This window comes from Lygodium microphyllum, chromosome 3, assembly GCF_053477565.2.
Source record: "Lygodium microphyllum isolate KBCC chromosome 3, Lygodium_microphyllum_v1.1.10, whole genome shotgun sequence".
Taxonomy (NCBI): Eukaryota; Viridiplantae; Streptophyta; class Polypodiopsida; order Schizaeales; family Lygodiaceae; genus Lygodium; species Lygodium microphyllum.
Genome location: NC_141137.1, coordinates 121,992,091 through 122,011,088, shown reverse-complemented (window position 1 = coordinate 122,011,088; position 18,998 = coordinate 121,992,091).

The window sequence follows — 18,998 nt, the reverse complement described above, 5'->3', positions numbered from 1 at the left end:
AAAGAAGAGAGAGAAGTCATGGAAGCCGTGAATAAGGAGGTGAGGTGAGAGATAGTAATTGTATTATTGCAAAAGATGCCAAAATTTATGTCTCACACCTTTTATACCTATGTTAGTGTGCCAAGGTGTTATTGACAATTTCACACTAAAATATATCTTCCCAGCTTCTTACAATCCATCCCTGCTCAAAGGATTTTTCCCACAAAAACAAATTTACAAGGGCTAAGAAGGATGGATGAAACAAAGTACTACTCTGATTTCAGCTATACGAAGTATAGAAAATGAATGAAGAATTAAAGATATATTGACTGGAATGAAGTTATGAAAGAAATCCTCAGCTGTATACATGATTCTGATATCTTTTAAAAATTTTTGAGAATGAATAAACAAATGGTTGTAAGAATAAACCCTACTGCACAAAATCAACCATAACTTCTAATAGATGTATCCAAATGAAGCATGCCACCTGTCAATATATAGCTATTCAAAAGTGCTTTGATGGCATGTAGATGGCATACTTCTAAAAATTAGGCAAAATAAAAAACTATTCTTAAAAATACTCCTATTTGAGCCCTATTTGCACCATTATTAACTCAATAGTAGCTAGGGCCTTAGGTGGCAAACCTCTCCATTTGATCAAATACTCAATGATATACAAGAGCAAAGCTTCTTTTCGTGCTGACTCATGATCTTCTTAGGGATATACTGAATATAAGACCTTCTTTATCTATAGGAAGTAAAGTTCGAGTCTATATGCCAAGTCTCCAATGTGCTTCAGGATAAGGTCCATAAAACCTATGAGCAAGCTTGTTAGTGGATCCATCCTTCAAAGTAGAGTAACGAGACTTGCCAGTACTTTCAGCAAAACTAATTCTCCTTCTTGAAACTTTGAAGATTGCCTTTTCTCATTAGCATACACCTTCATTTGATCTTGGACCTTCCTAAGGTTCATCTTACACTACTAAAGAACAAACTCCATTCTTTTCAATTCTTCTTTCCCATGAAGATTGATCTTCTCATTGAAAATGATTGTGGGTAAGGGCACCTTATACCCATACATAGCCTCAAAGGGTGAAACTCCAATACTAGCACGAGTGGAGTTATTATAGGCAAGCTTAGCCAAATGCAACCAAGAATCGCACGCATGTTTCACATAATGACAAAAATGGCAAAGGTAAGTCTCTAACCACTTATTTATCCTTTCTATCTGGCCACTAGTTTGTGGATGATAGGTTGTAGAAGGAGCCAATTTAGTGCCCATGGAGCTGAATACCACTTGCTAAAAGTTACTCATGAACTTTGAATCCCTCTTATGCACAATCACTTGTAGTAATCCATGTAATCTTTCCTAAGGTTATCAACCAATCACACCCAAGTATAACATCTATGGGTCCCATTTCCAAGGTAATTAGGTTTTCCTTTATTTCATAATTTTCAGCCAATTGTAAGAAAGGATGTGGGTATATTTCAATGCTAATTTCTTCTTCACCATTTGCTATTTGAACTCATATGGGTTGCTGTAAATTAGTGGAAAGACAATGCAACCTGTCTACAACTAACTTATTCACAAAACTATGCATATTTCCACTTTTTATCAAGATAAACACATCCTTGGCATAAATGATACCCTTGATACATAGTGTATTAGGGCTCTCAGAACTTGTCCAAGCATCCATAGAGATGAAAAAAATAGTGGTAGCACTTGTCTCATCATGAATCCCTCTTTGATCATAAGGAATACTACCACTCGAATTAAAATGAAAAGTGTCAGCAAGATCATAAAACTATTCTTACCCAAGTTCCTCCTCAACATCCTCATTTTTAGTGCTAGACATAAATGCATTTGCCTCATCATCAGCATTCTATGAATCTTGAAAGACTATAACATATTATGGACCTTGGATTTTGCATTATTATATAGACACTTTGTTGCATGGTTAGTTGTTTACTTCTCTCCACATTTGAAACACAAGCCTTTTTCCTTTCTATCTTTGTATAGGACCATAGGAATAGACTTTGGATTAACATTAATAGAAGTATTTCTAGGCTTGCTATCCCCTTGTTTAAATGCCAATCTTGGTTTGTTTAATGTACTAAAATTGCATTGAGGTCTTGAAGCATTGAATGATGGATAAGTTGGCACTCTAGAGCTCCCACTTTTGGTGCATGATTGCTGCCATAGACATTGCCAACTTGTCCCTTTTTAAAACAATCCTTAGCTTGTCCAAAAACAGTTTGAAATGTAGATTCTCTTCTATACTTCCTTCTGTACTGTTTCGCAAGCTCAATAGCTTTGAAAAGAGTGGTGGGGTTTTGCACCATAACATTAGCTAATAATGAAGGTTCTAAACCATACATGTACTTGTGGAGTTTAGCTTCATCGATTACACTCTCTATATACATGGCAAGGTTGAGGAATTGGATTGTATAATCCCTCACACCTAGATCTCTTTGCTCTAGTCCATACCATCTTCATACCAGTTTCTCATTTTCAAGAGGAGAAACAAAGACCTTAGCTACCAGTGTCTTGAAGGTATCCAAATCTCTACTAGTATGTTCTTTTTCTTAATGTATCTCCACCAAGTATGCGCAAACCCTTCCAAATTTAATAAGGCAAAGTGAATCTTCATATCATCGGTTCTAGGAAATATATCAAAATAAGACTCGAATTTTGAAATCCATTCCTTTAAGTCAGATGGTGAAAATGACTTCCCATTGTACTTTGCCAAAATCATTTTATCTTTCAATTCTCTCTCATGAAAAGGTTAGTGTCCCAAAATAGGCTAATTATGATTAATAGACATTGGACTTAAAAAATGAGATGGTACTCTTCCAAAAGGTGGTTGAGAATTAGTTTGGAATCTTCTCGTTAGTAGAGGATATTTAGAAACTTGAGGATTTAGCCTACAAGCTTAGGGATTAGCACTGTTTATGCTAGCCAAATAGTCATCATTCCTTTGCGAAGTCTCTCCTACTTCATATTGATTATCTGGAAGACTGCTTCTTTGTCCAATAATTCCTTGACTTTGACCATTAAGATTAGGTGACCGAAGTGGAACTGATGTATCACTGTTTGATTGTGCTTTCTCCTTAGCATCCTTGGTTTCCATTTGCATTCGCATCGATTGAGAGAATCGAGCCATAATTTATGCATTGGACTCTATCAATTTGTCAATTAAAGCATTCATTCGGGTTGTAGAATCCACCAATTTTGCAATAGAAGACCGTTTGATGGCTAGACAAAACCATTTACTCAACTTTGGACAATAGCTCTATATGCATTTGAGTGTGTTCATTCTCATGTTCACACATGGTATGATTAAGAGCTTTAAGTTCTCCTTGTGTTTGGGGCTCTTCAAGGTTCTCTTGAGGTGTATTTTCTAGCAAGGTATCTCTTATTTATTGGACAATATTCATATTGGGCCTTATTCTTCTCTTTGTGACTTGCCATAATAGTGTAGTTTTGTAGGACCCCATGTCAATAAATCGACTATAACTTGAGTTAGGAAATTATGATCCCCAAACTTCTTAGTTCAAAATAGAGCCAAAAATTCCCTCTATGAGATGAGTACTAGCACATTATAACAAATTCAAAACAAAAAATTTCGTAACCCAATCTCTGAGGGTGAGCTATCTAGGTCTACAGCCAGCCAGTTTTAACCTATAAGTGCCCTATTTTCACCTATGGCAACAAAATGGTTGTACCTAAGGGCTACCAAACCTTATGGGTAATTGGATAGGATGTGTGGGCAATCTATAGTACTTGTACATGTATCCCAATGATGAGGATGGTACCTATAATAACCTATTTATATCCTGTGCGATCGTGTAATTGCCCTGTTTTACCCCGTTTTGATCTCCAAGAGACTTGAATCTTGTGAACACTTGAGTATTCAAGTCTCCACTCATGGTACCTATGTGAGGGATAAAATGATAAGACAGACTCTCTACACACGCTTCGAATCACTGAGAGGTGGGTAAAGTTTCCCTTGCGAGTCAGCTGGTTATACTCCTTCGAGATCTTTAATAGTGGGGAAGGATCACTTATCTATTGTTCCACTATCTCCCTTAGCATCCACCTTTTTCCTCGATGGGAATCTCAACATGGCAGAGATATGTTACTCTAATCAATCAACATGATATGCATTACTAGAAATATCCATTCAACTCATTCCATGAGATGCAATATGATTGGAATTGGCAAAATGAGTAGGGAGAGGATCTTACCATGCAAGGACTCACCACTTGACTTACCCTTTACAATGGTTTTTAAAATAAAATTTACCATGAATCAATCAACATCAGCCATGCAATATGTGCATTGAACACAATCTTTAATTGAATGATTAATTTTCTTGCATTTTGTACACCAGGACCTCTAATTTAGTTGGTCCAAGGTATATGATTAGAGTAAGGAATCCAACAAATCAATTAATTCTTCAATCAATAAGATTGAACAGAATGATGAAAGCTCAAGCAAAAGCTTTTAATTTACTACTTGAATTAAGAGAGCAATGCATTCCATAAATGGGTTGATCTAACCAATGGAGGATTGTATATTTGATGGAAAATTTTTAATTCTTAAATCTCTCAATTAAATGGATGAGGCTCAACAAATTGACAGATGAGAGAGATCATGAATTGAAGAGAAACATATATTGTATAGATGTTGATGAAGACTTGAATTATCCCAAAATCTTGAATAAGCCTCCAATTGCTCAATGTTAATGAAATAACCTTCAATCCTCATTCCTTGAATGATTGAAAGCAATCTTGAAGCCGCAGTAGCTTGAGATTGAAGCTTTGAACCCATTTTCTCTAAATCTCAACTCCATGAAAGCTCTTGAAGTTGAATATTGGCCAATATTGCTCAATCTTTGTAATTTCTTCAAGGAATCTTCAAATGAATGAGTCTTAGGACTGAAATGATAAAGAATCTTCAAGAAATTCGAGAGAAGTGGAAGGTTGGACTCAAGCTTTCATGGCTGCCATAGCTAGGGTTTCTCACAAGTTACAGAAGAGGAGAATGCCACCAATCTTTACAATTTCATGAAGCTTTCACTTGCCAAAGACCAGTTGAAGCACCACAAGTAGGGGAGAATGTGCATTAGTACCAAGAATCAAGCCTGAATCAGCCCGAAAATTCTGTTGCAAATTTTTAAGTTATTGCTGGTTGCATACTGCTTAGATGGTAATGTGTTTCCGCTATTGTGGGATGAAATTCTTGTAGAAAGTGGCTTTGGTAATGAGAATCTAAAACTCTTAAGTGGAAGAAGGAACTTTGCAAACATCCATTGAATTCTCCTCTTCTCGGCAATGCCATTTCCTTCATTTTCAGCCTCTTCTGATGCTTGTTGATGGCAAGTTTTCCCCAGCTGCACACCAAAAACATGGAGCCCCAAGAGAGACACCAAGGAAAAGGGGTTTCTACTACAAGAAAATCTATCTTGTAACATCAACAAGCTTTTGTTTCATTCTTTAGAAGACCACAACAAGTAAAAGAACAAATCTTCACATAGTAGATATCTCCCACAGATTTATCTTCAACAAAATTCATTATTCTCTTCATATTCTTCATAGAATTCATCAACTAACAAAGAGAACACAAAAGAAATACCACTTTGAATGGAAATAATCACATATGATTCATCTTCATTATCTTCATAGTTCTCTCTCTCAATCTCTCATAGATAGATACATTGTTTGCATAGAATTGGCTATCTCTGACTCTCTCTTTCTCTCTCAATCAATAGTACATCATCTCCTCACTAAAATACACAATAGTCACTCATAATAATCCTTCTTAGGTCATGGATGCCCTTTCCAAAAGGTGTGTCTGATATGAAAGGTCACCAGAGCTACTATAGTGACTCTTCATAGCTCACTATTGTCTCTTAACTCCAGTCTTATCTTGAGTCTTCATCAGCTACTTCTTCCACTTCCTTGAGCTCTTTTGAACTTACATTTACCTCTATCCAAGGCTAATATTTTTTTTCCAAAGTCACACATACATTCCAAAGAACACTTACAAAAGATCTACAGAACATAACAGAAGAGAAATAGAGCAAGAACAAAGGCTCTACAGAAGCTCATCAGAGGGTTACTGAAGGTCAACAGAAAATATCAGAACCTCATAACTCATACTTAAACCATTCCAAACTATCAAAAACTATTCAATGATATTTCAAAAGAACTCAACCCTCATCAATCATCAATCCATGCTTCATATAGAAGAAAATCAGAACAAATCAAAAGCTAAACAGAAGGTATCAAAACCAATCAGAACCTCAGCAAAACCTATCAGAACATCGCAAAACCTCATATTTCTATTGAGAATCATCATGAGCTTCCAAAAAATAATCAATATCATCCAAAACACTCTCAAACACTTCTAAAATAACCAAACATCACTCAAAATCCATTTAAAAAAAAACCATTTAGGCCTCAAAAACAACAAAAACAACAAAAAAATCTAGTCATTTCAGCATTCAACACTATCTATGCCTCTTGATTCAATTTCCTCAAACATCTAACTCCCTACTTTCACTAACAGCCCTATGCCTCTCCAATCTAGCTCAATAGAATCAAGCACTCTAATACCACTAGCATCTTAATGTGTCTATCTCAGCCTCTCCAATCTATCTCCATAGACATCAAACTCCCTATTTTCATCAACATCTCTATGTGTCTATGTAGAGTACCTTGACACACTAAGTTGCATTGTGTAATCAATTCATATATCTATAATTGGACCGCAATCAATAAGCACAATGAATATATACAAAAAGAGCTACATGTTGAGATAGAGCTTGAATATGCCCCGTTATTCAAAAGGATAAACCATACCAATGTTCACGCTCGAGTTCTACAAAGCTACAGGTAGATGGGATTGAAGCATGTGGAGTTATGGGTTGATGGGAGAAACTACCCAATTGATCCCCTAACCAATAAGCTTCCAATTTTCTCATGAACCACAAACCTTCTGAAATATGTATGTAAGGGTGAAAATGGATTGTTTTGTTGCACTAGGTGACTCAATCAATAGGTATTAAAAGTATTCATAACATGCCAAGCAATTGTAGAAATTGTCATGATATGATCACTACACATCAACTTCAAATACAATAACTAACGGGACAAGTGAAGCAACTGAATGAAATTATAACTTAGAAAAGTAATTAGAGTATTACAATGTGAGACACTATTCATGGCATTAGCATATTTTACGAGGGATCAAAGTTACAATTATATGACCTAAAGAAGATCAACAACAAGTTGACACAAGAGTGTAAATGAAAAAAAAAAGCTAATTTATGAGTTAATTGTGAGCAACAACCAATGGAAGAAACATATTAAGGCATGTAAGGTTGCTCAAAATGAAAACCTAGGTTGCTAAAAGAAAGTATATTTGAAGACACTTTGAACGGCCCAAAGTTCAAGGTTATGAAGAAAAAGGTGATTAATTTCATGCTAAAAGATGTCTCAAATAAGTTCTTAGTTGTCAATGTACACTCTATTTCTAACAGGGCCAACATTAGCATAAGGCCTTACTCAAAAATATTCAAGGGTATAAAGGATGGGTTTGGACATGTGCTTAAGAGAAACATGATCCTGCTTTTTCTTAGACCTTCAAAGCTAATAGTTGCTCAAAGGCTACTTTAACACAAAGGTTTTGAACCTTACAAGAGATCCCATGCATATTATTGGTGTGGAAACACTGAAATACGAACAAAAAATACATATAAGGTTAAGCTTATAGAGCTCACAATTACTTCTTGGATCTATGCAAGGTGCAATTAGCAATGGTAATGTATTATAATATGTCTATTGAAGAATGTAGTGGTAAGTTATGATTCCTCATCAAATTGAATGAAAGGTGAGATAGTCAATGAAGTAAAACTTGAAAGAGTTAGTGTTACTTTGATAAATAGAGCCTTACAATTCAACAAGAAAAACCCAAGGAACTTCAATGTTCAATTATTTAGAGTGCCATATATTCTAGCTTGCTACATGTAAAGTTCATAAGGAAAAATTTGAGGTGCTACAGCTCTTCTTTACATACACATGTATTCCAAACATCATCAATCGCTAAGAACAGGGCAAGATGCTCTTAGTAAAAGGGTATGGTCAATACCCAGTTGAATAAAACCTTGCAGGAGACTTGAAAACTTTGAAATGTATGTGTGAAATCTCCAAGGGTGAAAATGCAAAATATGCATGCCTATATTGCTTGATAAAGAGGGTGGAGGAAGGAAGGAATAAGAAGAAGAACTGGAAAGAGTGACAAGTGTAGCACCGGCATGTGATAAAGAAGATTCCACATGGAAGTCTTTTCAACATTCAATTGGATCATATTCACATTTTTCCAATGCATGATTTTTTAGGATTATAAAGAAAATTGTATACAAATATATTTGTTTTGCTTATAGAATGTAACCCCAAAAAGATGGCATTGCAACGTGTAAGAATGTGGAGGGAGTGCTACCAAAGATTGGGTTACATAAGCATTAAGTAACAATTAAAAAGAAAAATAAGAGATCTGGAAAATATATTAGCTTTCCAAAGAAGCCTTGCTATAGAGGAGCCAAGGCTAAGAAGTTTCTTTCAATACCTATCAATGGGAAAGGAAATATTGCAATTTTCATGATATAGGCTACGATGGGTGGAAAAAACAATATGATATGGTTTCTAATCAAAGTAATGGAGGAAAAACAACATTGGAAAAAGAAAAGGTTTAGATTAGTCTCAATAAATTGGCTTCTTTACTTTGAAATATGGTGTTTGATGATGGAGATAAGCAAGACTTAATTGATGTTGTACATAGCTTCTACAAATATATGGTGCAAGCATGGGATAAAAGTTATATCCCACATTACTTAGTACATACAAAGTCAAGATATTAGAAGTATATGAAATGTATACGTGTTTCTACATATTTTTACTTATATCCCACATTACTTAGTACATACAAAGTCAAGATATTAGAAGTATATGAAATGTATGCGTGTTTCTAAATATTTTTAATTGTGTGTGACATATGTCTTTGTAGCATATTCTCGAGGGGCATGGACTATACTTTGTAGAAAAGTGAAGCATCAAAGTTTAGTCCAAACAAGGGATGGAAAATTCACGTTGGATAGCATGTGGTGCATACCAAAGAAAAACCAATAATGGTGGAGAGGTAAATGAAAGCAAATCAATTATCCAATTGCTATCCTAGTGATAGAGGATCATAGTAGATAGAAGATGAAGCTTAAATCTTGCATAAGAGAGCAAAGGAGAGTGTTGCTACTACAGACATGATCGAATCACATCATGTCACTAAAAGAGCATGTTACAATGCATCAAGTAGCAAAGAAAACCATGCCAAGTGGCTAGAAAAAAGACATTGAGAAGGAAAGAAATGGGTTTGAAAAGAGTTAAGATAGTAAGATGGAGAATGTGTCCATCGTGAATGTAATTTATTACTTAAGAGAAAAAGAGTGAGTATGCACCTATGTGAATGAGTTTTAAAATTTAAGCACTATATATTAAAGTTTTACTCTCTATCTTACTCACTAAGTTTAAGCACTATATATTAGGTTTTTACTCTCTATCTTATTCAATAAGTTTCCAAATCTCTTATTGTGTAAGAAAGATGGTTAGGACTAAGATAGCCATGAAGAAGCTTCCTCTCAAAGCCCCATATCATGTGTAGCTCAATGGAGCATCTATTGGCTCAGATGCACTCTTTGATAACAACACTTCACAACCTACCACCCCATTCTAAACGAAACCTAGCTTCCTCAAACTACCTTGAGAGGGGTCCTCCTCGGCATCCCCACAAGAAATACAAGTAGAGATCACATGTAGTGGCTCTAAGAGAAGTCAAGAAGTGTCAATACTCTTTTGATCTCATCATTGCAAATGCTAGCTTCTTGACATATGCTCACAGGATTGTGCAAGACCTCTACTAAACCGAAAGCAAGAGGTCATTTCTAGCACAGGGTCAAACCTATTCACTTCACAAAAGAATGTCTTCCTACTCTATAGGAGACTGCAAATGCTTTTCTGGTAGACTTAAAAACAAATGCTCAACATTGCGCAATACATGCAAAGCACATTACTATAACTCCCAAGGACTTTCAACTTGCAAGAAATCCTCAAGTAGTGAAGGATGCATTCATTCCATTGGAACGAATGCTACTTCTAATGTTATCTTTTTTGGAATAGTGTTCTCCACATTCAGAGACATGTGACTATGTGCCACTACAAAATTGTTGTACCAACTTAAAAGTATGAATAAATTTTTTTCTCCTGACCTTTGTTCTCAAATTTAATGTGCATCTTTGCTATATTTTACTACTTAATTATATTTTTTGCTATCCTTGTTAATTTCAATAAGAAAAAAAATGTGAAAAAGTTATCATTTCTTATTGCACACTTTGCTCTCCATGTCTTAGTACAATATATGTGGTGTGAAATTTCTAAGAGACTAGTAATTGCATTGTTAAATTCACGCTTATTGATCCTTCCACAATTTTAAGTAGAAAAAGTTAATGCTTGTCCCAAAGGCATCCTCCAAGAAGGTGGTTCAAGAAATTTTGCAAAACATGCAATTGATTAGAAATGGGAAGGTACTAGACATAAGTGGTTGACGCGACCCATTGCCATGCAAGTGTGCTAAAGCGACCATGGAGACCTACAAATGGCTATAGAGTCTCCATGGACTAGAGCAGCCATGGAGACCCTGCAAACAATTGCAAGGGGTTTTCTCATTGACATGTTCCATGATACATAGTTGATAGCCATCTATACAAAGCATGTCATTGTCACTAACAATGGTATGAATGCCATCATTCAGCTTTGAAATGGCAAAGGACATTCCCTATAGGATTATGCCACTTGTGATGCAAGGTCTTGCCATGTATACTACAGCTTGGAAAGCCAATACATTTTGTATACTCTGTGATAATGGAATGTATATATATATGTTGTCTCATGCAATGTGTACCTAATTCCAATGATCTTGAGGAACATTTTTTTTGTTTTGTTTCTTGAAATGCATGACTTTTAACTTATGTTTAATGTACGCATGCATCACAAGTAGTAATAGGTATACATATCATGCATGATGTAACACACATGTATTGTGCTGGTACAAGTTACGTTATTGCATATATGTGATTGCATGTGTATGTACCACATATTTACATAATTAAATTTGATTATGTCAGTGTATGCAAATGCATAATATATTATCATAGGTAAATACACAACATGCCACCAGATGTTCACGTACACCACATTATCATCACATTTATGGAACTATACATTTAGTTAATCAATTTACATTTTTGGGGACAGAACAAAATGTCTTATATTCATCAAGACTAATACATGTGATTAGATAATAGTAATAACTAACAAAAAGGGTAGATATAACAACATGTAAATAATGAGTCTCATTTATTTCTTGGCTTTCTCAACAATCGAGAGATTGGAACTTTAGTTGCAAAAAGGAGTTATTTCTTTGCTTCAAAAATGACATGCTTCCTCTTCAACTCTTCCTCTAGGAGAAGGGGGTCTCATACTTTGGCACAAAAAGCTCATCTAATATAGCAAGCACATACAATGCTCCACCATGCATTTGGTTAAATAAAGTAGCTTTGAACTTTTGACTAGCACTACTTTCTTCAAGCTAGATGCTATAGGCATAATTTGAAAATGTCTAAACTTAGTCAATGCCCGAATTTTCATAATTGTTTCGTCCCCTCTTGGTGAGCATTTCCTATCGAAGACCACCACATTTGCAACAAGGTTGCCAATGTACTCCTTTAGAGCTAAGTCCTTTCGTCATTCCACATGCCAAGATCCTCCTTGCCTTGATGAATGAAAACTCATATATATATATATATGCTGGCCTAGGGTGTCCAGGGGTACTTTTCAACTTGTATGCCGGTCTAGGGTGTCCAAGGGTACTTTTCAACTTGTACAACCACTTGCAAGGCAAATCCCTCTTGCCACTAGGCAAGGAAACCAAATCCCACATGTGATTCTTATGCAATGAGTCAATCTTAGACTGCATAGTCCTCTCCCAGGAGTGACTGTCACCCCTACGCATAGCCTCATCATAGGTGAGAGGCTCTTCTACATCTGTAACCAAGACATAATCTATGGAGGGCTCATAGCAGTCAAGAGGTCATCTATCTCTAGTAGAATGCCTCAATGCAAGCTTTTTTGCCTATCCAACATCTTGTCTAACATCTTATCTAACATCCTAGACACGAGGATCAATTGCTGGTGTAGGATGTCTAGCTGGCTATGCAGGAGAAAGGGGCTCCTCCTGAAAGATAATTCTGTATATCCCAATAAGTTTCTCAGGCTTCATACACATTTTGTCCTCATACAACACAATATCATGGCTGTGGATCAATTTTTGCGCATGCGGATCCGAAAGACGATATCCCATCTCACCTTCATCTCCATAGCTAAGGAAAATGCATTTCACACTTTTAGGATCTAGCTTATTATGTTGGTCCTTGGGCACATGGCAAAAGGCCTCACATCCAAAGACACACAAATGAGCATATGAGGGAGACTTTCTTTTCCATATCTCCTTTGCAACCTGGAAGTCAATACCACTTCAAGATGACCTATCAATGAGATGTATGGAAATAGAGACTACCTTTGGCCAAAAATGTTGTGGTAAGCCTGCTTGGTAAGCATACTATAGACCCTCTCTTGGATAGTCCTATTCATATGCTCAGCCATACCTTTCTGGGGAGGGGGTGTAAGGGCTGGCCAACTAACGCTTAATACTCTGCTTGTTACAAAACTGCCCAAAGGCACATGAGACATACTCACCCCCATTATTGGTCCTTAGGCATTTCAACCTATGCTAGAATGATTCTCAACAAGAGCAAGCCAATGCTGAAAGGCGGCCAAGACATCAAGTTTTTGCTTTATGGGATAATCCCAACCCTTACACGAATAATCGTCAATAAATGTGGCAAAGTATTTTGCACCCCCTAATGACTGACAGGGCATGGCTCCACATACATCTTAATGCATAAGAGCCAAAGGCTCACCCATGAATGGAATACCATACTTTTTATGGGAATTCCTAGTTTTCATGCCATATAAACAATGATCACACGACTCAAAATGTGAGTAGTCAAAAGGCGAAAGATATTGCAAAGCACTAAGCATTTTCATTCCCTTAAGTGACATATATCTAAGATGAGCATACCAAAGAGATACATGTGAGATAGAACCTACTGATAAAACATGGTCAATAGTGCCGGATACAACCAAGGGGCAGAGGCTGCTAGACTTGGCATCTCTTGCAAGAATAAGCATGCCACAAGTTATCTTCCATGCAAAATCACCAAAGCATATATGATAAAATACATCATCAAGGTGTTCAACAAACATAAGGCTTTTAGTCAGAGTGGGTACATGATGTACATTATGTAGAATTAAAGTGCTATAAAAGGAAAACTATAGAGTCATATCACTAATACCAACAGTAGCAAGAGACCGATCATCACCTAAGCGCACATTACTAGACATACTGCGATAGGTATGAAACCACTCATGGTAGGAGGTCACATGAAAAGATGCAACTAAATCCAAGAGCCAACATTGTGCATGCATAGACTGAGCCTCGGTCAACTAAGAGGCATCACATGAAGAGGCTGCTAAGATGTAGTCACCATCGGACTCCTCAAGCTGCATGACATTTATCTCCTCAATCTTTACGTTGGACTTTGCATGCATAATGCTGCAATCATTGGATTTCTCCTGCAATTTTTATTTTCCCTTTATGGCATTGTGGCCATATGTGTCATGCTTCCCCACAATAATGGCATGTAAGATCTGACTTATGTCCCCACGGGACTTGTTGCGTCCATGTGACTTAGATCGGGACTTTTGAGAGTCCTTTCCATGACGACCATTATCTTTCTTGCCACTTTTTCAACCTCTGAAGGATAAAGCATGTTAGCTTCGGGAAGCATCATTATTTTTCATGTTAAAATTTTCAGTCAAAAGAGCACTCTCTACATCTTTCAATTTCAGCCCATCAAGTTTATTGGTACAAATCGCAGTGCAAAATACATCCCAAGACTTAGGTAAAGTGCCAAGCAGAAACAAAGGATGCAAATTATCCGGAAACTCAATACCCTGTTGAAGCAGATTCTTCATGATAGAATGAAACTGGATAAAGTGAGCAGACAATGGGGTCCCCTCCTTCATGCAAAGATCCATTAACTATTTAAGCCAATACATCTGCGAAGCAGGGCTATGTTTTTTGTAAAGTTCTTGAAATCTTTTCCCATAGATTCCATGCACTATGATCTTCATCTTAAACAACATTAGTGTGGACCTCTTCAGAGAGTGATAAAATGATAGTGGACTTGCATAGTGCATCTAAATCAGCCTAGTCATCTTCATCCATGGTCTCAAGTTTAATACCTTTGTTTCTTAGTGGCTTAATTTGGAGTTTTTGCACCAAAATCGGTCATATTTGAGACTTCTAGTAGCCATAGTTGGTGCCATCCAACTTGGCAATGTTAAACAAATCCATATCTTTGAGATAACCAGCCATAAAGAGTCAAACAAAGGCAGAGTATGCAGAAAATTACATGTTGTAATTAGCAGTAACATGTCAAAACCACTATGAAAACAAGCTAAAAATAAGAGAAACTACTAGAATGACCAACTGTCCACCAAATAGTACCAAAATTACATCAAAATAACATGATTAAGCTCAGTAAATACATCACGGTCCGCATAAAACAACTTGCTATAATAAATCATAGCAGTGAGAAAAAGAGAGCAAACAATGAGCTAACAATGATCCAAAGTCAAGTATGGCAGCCAACTCAAATCCTATGCATGAAGAAGCGGGCATGTAACAAACACTATAGAAGCCAAGAACCATGAGCCAAATACCCAAATGTGTCAGAGCAATCGATGTTAGTAGAAGGATACAAGCACTGGCATAAAGAACTCAAAGAGTAAGCCAAGCTAGGTGTATGCCTAACTAATAAGACCTAAGAAAGGTTGGTGTATACTCAAAGAGAAGACATATCAAATCAACTCAAAAGCATCCAACGCAGACAAGTATCTATCAAGAGCATAGACATGTAAGAGATCCTGGTCTCATCTACTCAAGAAGCTCAACTACATAAACCACAAGCTCTGCAATATCCAAAGATAGCATGAAGCTCCCACTCGCAAAAAGATCGAAATCAATCAAGCAACCAAGCTCAAAGATAGCATGTGAATACATAAGGCATCATGGATCCAAGACCGTATATCAATTAAGCATCCAAAGCAAGGGATCAGTCAAGCATTACCTATAATATCCAATACATCATGTAACAGTCAATGTCAGATCTCTGACAACCCAAATAAGCATCCAAGAGCTCCAAAGTATACGAATGAAAGTCCAAGCTCTAAGTGGCAATCAAACACAAACAATGTAACGAGCATGCATTTTTGACATATGCATCAAAGCATGTATCGAAGGGTCAAGCATAGACCATAGGCATAATGACTGTCACAAAGCATGCTGCTATAGACCAATGCCAATCAAATGCCAACCAAGACAGAGCTCGATTGAAGCTCAAGAGGCATTCCGGAGCAATACAAGACATGTGCCAACCTCTGTATACATCCATGTAGTCATATTAGTCACCCAAGAAGCATCCGTGACCAATAGGTAGAGCATACATTGACAAAATAGGCTTCAGCCCTGGTTATTACAACAATAAATTAACTGTTAAAATTGAGTAAATTAGTCTTGAAATCAAGCTCAAAGCCACCTCAAATCATAGGCATATGATATACCAATGTACTAGCATCAATGGTACACATCAGTAGTGCATATAGAACACCTGAATCATAGGCAAAAGCAATAGGCATATAAAATCCTTGTTAAAAGAGGTTTAGCCATGCTCTATACGATAGTGAATACACTATCAAACCAAGTTATTTTAATACAAAAATCAACTCCAAATCCAACCCATAACATGGGGATAGCATTCCCATACATGTAGACATCACCCCAGCATAACCGAGCATCATAAGACCAACAAAGATGACCATAGAAGCATCAAATAGAGTGCTGCCTTGTATTTCTAGCTAGAAAACCTTAGCCAAAATAGAGTAGATGAAGTGGTTAAATCAGTCCAAAATCAACTCCAAGCAATGACATAGCATCCCTGAATATATAAGCATCAAGTGGGCATAATCGGGCATTACCCAACCAATGGCAATGAGTGTAGACGTCAAAGATAAGTGTTTCCCTATTTTATGACAGTCTGTGGACTGCTATAACAGTGCAAAACTGAAGCTTAGCACTCAAATCGAATGCTAAGAGTGGAAGTTCAATGCCAAGCATAAAAAACAAGTATATAAGTGCTTGTATAGTTGCCCAATGAAAAAGATATGCTATAAGAGATGAAAAACGTGAGCTGTTGCTAAAAAAAAGGGCTTATTTCACACAACATGATGCTGCACTAGTAGGGTGTGGGCTATGGGGGGCTGGTCCAACTTGCTCAAGAAGGCTCAAAGTGTCCCCAAGAAGAATGCAACTGATAGGAAGCTTGAACTGAGTGGTTGTGGCTACCAACAAAGAGATGACTATCGTAGGCATTCAAATGGAAGCTGAGAGTGTGCTGGACCAAGATCAATCTTGCAAAGAAGAAGGATCTGATACTAGTTGAAGGGATGTGAGCCCTGAAGTGGAAGCTTGAGTGGTAGGAGTAAGAGCTATGGTGGAAGGAGCAAGAGCAAGAGAGAGAGAGACACACACAATGTGGGAACTCCAACAATCACAATGTGTAAACGGTCTTCCCTTTATTCAAATATCACTAAAAGAATAAAGAATGAAGTGACAGTGATGGGCGCCCGATGCTTGCAGTGTGCAAGCATAGGTACTGTCCGTGTAGTAATACACGGGCAGCTAGGAGAGCCACCTTACCTCCCCCAACATAGATTACTATCAACAAAGAGGTTCAATGAAGATGAAAAGTCTCCAAAATGGAGAAGAGAGAAAAAGTGGTATTTTGCTCAATTTTTTAGTCAAACTAATTTCTTAGGAGGAGAAAAAGAAGAATTAGAAAATTTTCAAAAAAGTGTGGGAGAGTACAAGGATAGAGATACTCAAATTTTATGCACTATTCATTTCCTCTTTTTTTAAATCCCCCCTATCCTTTTTAAATAAAAAACCCAAGTTTTGGAGAGAGAAGATTCACTCTCCATGGATGTCAACATACAACCTTCCTATTGAAAAATCCAAAAAGGTCCACCTCTTAAAAAATAATAATTTTAAGAATCCATTTTTTAGTTTTCTTTTTATAATTTGAATCACAAAGTGACCATGGTATCTCAAAACTTGTGTGTGTATATATGTGTGTGCGTGTGCGTGCATGCTTGCGTGTGCATGCGTACGTGTGTGTGTGTGTAAACACACACACACACACACATACACACACATGTTGAGATATCGAGCTCCACTCGTGATACGCCAGGGTGACCGTTGTGTATTTATGTCACCGACTTGTCAGTTGCAGACGCGGTTGATACACTGCCCATGAATAATAGCTACATGACAGCTATCCTTATCTACTCTAGTTCGTGGCTCAGTTAGTATGCCACCTTAGTTAGTTGAGTTTGGTTTGAGACCCATATATAGGGTTCTTCTATTTCTTTGTATGAGAGTTCTTTTGGCTTACACAACTAAGAAGAGGAAAACTGTTTTCAGCCTCCACCTCTGTGTGTATTCCCCCCATTATGCAAGCAAGAAAGCTTCAAGTGAGACTCCTTCCTTCTCTTCCACAATCTTGATATGGTATCAGAGTCTTGTTCGTGGTAAGGAACTCAAGAAAGAAAGCCAAGCTCGCGGTGTTCTGGTAAGAGGAGCAGTGTTGCTTTCATTTTCTGTTTTGGGAGCAGATCTCTACAGGCAGCACAGCCGAAAATTGCAAGAGTGCATTGTCTCAGGTTGAGACGCCCTTCGCGGTGAAGCAAGAGGGCAGTATATGCTGCGGGAGAGGGCTTTAGCCCATGGCGACCTTGTTTTTTTGATTTGAGGCTATTTCGGGGCCTGTTTTGGAGGCAGAAGTTTTTTGCACGCACTCAGAAAAAGGCCCTGTTTTATGCTGTGCGACCACTGTTCTACAGATCGGTGAACAGTTACCACATAAATTGCATCGTATGCTTGTGTGTAGAGACATTGGGAGTTACAGAATCATCATTGGTTCCTGTTTATGCAAAATTGTCACCAGGAAGTGACTGTGTGGTCAAATACCACTTTCGCCAGTTTAGCAGATTTTCCCTTGTGAGGGTGAAGTTGTGTTTTTTGCAGTGACAGAATTTTTTGCAGTGTTCTGTAATGGCGTTTGATTCTCTTTCACAGATTGTCACTGAAAAGCTTGACAAGAACAACTTCCAAGCATGGAAGTTTAGAATGACGAATTTCCTTATGGGAAAAGGATATTGGAAATTTGTTGCAGGAAATGAAGAAGAACCAGTTCTTCCTGATGTTCCCAATCAACAGCAAATGCAGGCATTCAAAGCATGGCATGAGAGAGCTAGGAAAGTTATGTACTGGCTGTCTACTATCAGTATTTCAGACTCTATGATTGTGCATATTCAGGATGCAAGTACGCCAAAGGAGGCATGGGATACTTTGTCAAAAATGTATAGCACAAATACGCAAGCCAAGAAAATGCAGCTCAAGCAAGAGTTGCACAAGTGCAAAGAGAAAATATGAGCATCAATGACTACCACATGAAGGTGAAGAAGATTGCAGATGCACTTGCTTCCGTTGGGTTGCTAGTGGAAGATGATGATTTAGTTTCTGTGACCTTGAATGGTCTAGGAAAGGATTATGCACAGTTCCGAACATCCATTTCCGTCCGTGAAAGATTTCCTGATTTTGAGGAGTTGATTGCTCTTCTAATTTCTGAGGAGTAGAGAAATAGTGGTGCATCTTCTTCAGGAGG